The sequence below is a fragment of the Crinia signifera genome, chromosome 11, assembly GCF_055691185.1.
Source record: "Crinia signifera chromosome 11, ASM5569118v1, whole genome shotgun sequence".
NCBI lineage: Eukaryota > Metazoa > Chordata > Amphibia > Anura > Myobatrachidae > Crinia > Crinia signifera.
The window spans coordinates 66,692,204-66,694,703 of NC_139227.1; positions in this window are offsets into that span (position 1 = coordinate 66,692,204).

Genomic DNA, 2,500 nt, shown 5'->3' on the forward strand with positions numbered 1-2,500 from the left:
ATATAGGTCGGCATACAATAATCAGTGACAGGGATATACTCCTTTGTCAACTCTTCACTAGAGACCAATTGAGATAGACTCGTGTGTCATAAGGTGTTTCTGTATAGATCTCCTGTGGTGCAGGAAGGTCAACACATCAATATGTCAACACTGATTGCGATATCTGTTAGAAATTCCTCAAGATCCTCTTGTTTAGGCTAGAATAGCTCTTATAGAGGAGAGAAATACACATGTAGCTCTTTTTATCATAAAGAGTTTTTATTGCCGGTCTGTGTTAACATACAATAAGGTCTGTGTCAACATAAAGTAATTCTGACAATTTCTCATTTGTGAATGAGGTTTTTAATACACCTTTGAAGCAGTGGTGAATCACTTGTGCTCAAGCGCTATTGGTTTTAATACACTTTAAACAGTCAGCAGAACCGCTGCCTGTCAGTACATGATGGTTTTAACAGTCACTGATTATGAATAGAGTTTAACTCTTGAAGTAACAGTGAATCAGTAGTGTTCAAGCACCATTGGTTTCACTGAATCAATTAGCAGGGGCGCTGCCAACGGCTGGTGGTAGATGTTTGGTAGCAATCTACCTGTGTTATCTGCGCTAATACCACAATTCAATAAACATTGGGGGCAGAAGTCGCTGTGAATGCTAGATAAGTAACAGCGTGCCCTTCTATGATAATATAAACGTACAGGGTACAGCGAAAATGCCTTATAAGATTGCCTTGGATTTGTAAAGGTCAATCCCTAATTGGCAGCAGATTTCTCAGAGTGTGCCCTTAGCTAATTGCTGGTCATAGAATATCACCTATGGTGCTCGTTGCACGGTGGTAGAACAGTGCGCATAGTAATGAAGGGGTTCCTGTGGGTTAAAACATAAGTCAAAAGTACATCCTAGTCAGATGCGAGTCTGGGAGCGTCACCGCTAGCCGGCGTACGCTTCGCATTCAGCTTTTTCAAGGCCAACCCGACAGGCCTTCCTGAGGTGTTTAAATAACCTATTGATAGGTAGGCGTAACTATCTCTATGTTCAGTGGCTGGAAAGTATCCAATCATCTGTTCGCTCCTTCTCCGGAGCGGCGTATCGAGGTTCAGTAAGTTTGGTAAGGTCTTAATGGGTATTGAAATGCTTGTGGCGCGAGTAACCAATAGCCAGATAGTTCAGACTAAAGGGGCGTGATGAATTCCAATTCCATACTGTGATTGACGTGTATATAGACATTGTGAACTAATGTGTATGTTTTACACATGTTTTACACATGTTTTAAGATCCCTTCTAAGAGCGGTTGGCAGCATATGTACACAAAGTATTGGCATTTAGAAGAATTACTAGTATATGTGCTGACGATCTCAATTCATGTATATAGAGAGATTGTATGCGTTCATTCAATTAGTCATGAAGCGATGCAGTATGCAGCGAGGCAAAAAAGGAACATGAAGAATGATATGTAACTGTTCGTCTTAGTAATTGATTCCTGACCGATATCATAAAAGGAAAGAAGGGGCTGTCAGTGAGATTATTTACCAAGATTGCTACAAAGCCCTTGATACAGATATGATACAAAAAATGTGTCAATAGTGATACAAGTAATGTTTACAAATGGAGTTAATGCAGTCTGTAATAATGAATAAATTTGTGATTCCTATACACCTAAATTACTATAAATTCATAATGTTATATTAATTAAAAAAATAAATAAATAAATATGCGGACACGTTGTGTCAATTTGTTGTAGAATAATGCGGCGCATTATTCCTGAAAGCAGTATCTGATTGTCGTATAGAATTACATATATAATATATAATGGAAGTGAAATGTGTTGAAAGGACGTGCATCTCATAAAGAGATGTGTGAGATACATGAATAATTCATGTCTGGGTAATTAGTGTTATCTGACGATGTCAGATTAAATGATGGAAATGTGAACAGTTCACAATGTGTAGTTAATGGTGAGAGTAGGTTAGATGAAAAAATTCTAACGGGCATACGTACTAATATGGTGGGAGCGAGGCAGTGAGAAAAACTTAGTGTAGAAAGTGTAAAACGTTGGAAACAAAACGTGAAATAAAACTGTGCAACAACAGAAAGGCAGGGGATTTCTGACCCAGTAGTTATACATGGTGTGTGTGTAATCAATATGTGAGAGTATGCTGGTGAAATATAATGAAGACAAATAGTGTTATGTCGACAAAAATTGCGTCGACAATTTTGATTTCTTATTGGAATAAAATAATTTAATAATTAATCTCTGCAAAGGTGGGTGTATAGGTTTGGGGGATGGACCGATGTAATAATATTGATGGCAATTTGTCGACAGAGGGTCTGCCTCATAATGTCGACAGTTCTTGAGTTAAAAATAAAACATGAATTCTTTCCATAAATATACTGAAGAGACATACGTTTAGTCAAAGGTGGTCAAAGGGCAGGATATTAGGGAAATGATAGGGCTTAAAGTGTGTTTTAACTGGAGTAGTAAATGCTATGCTGTATTGTCAGCAT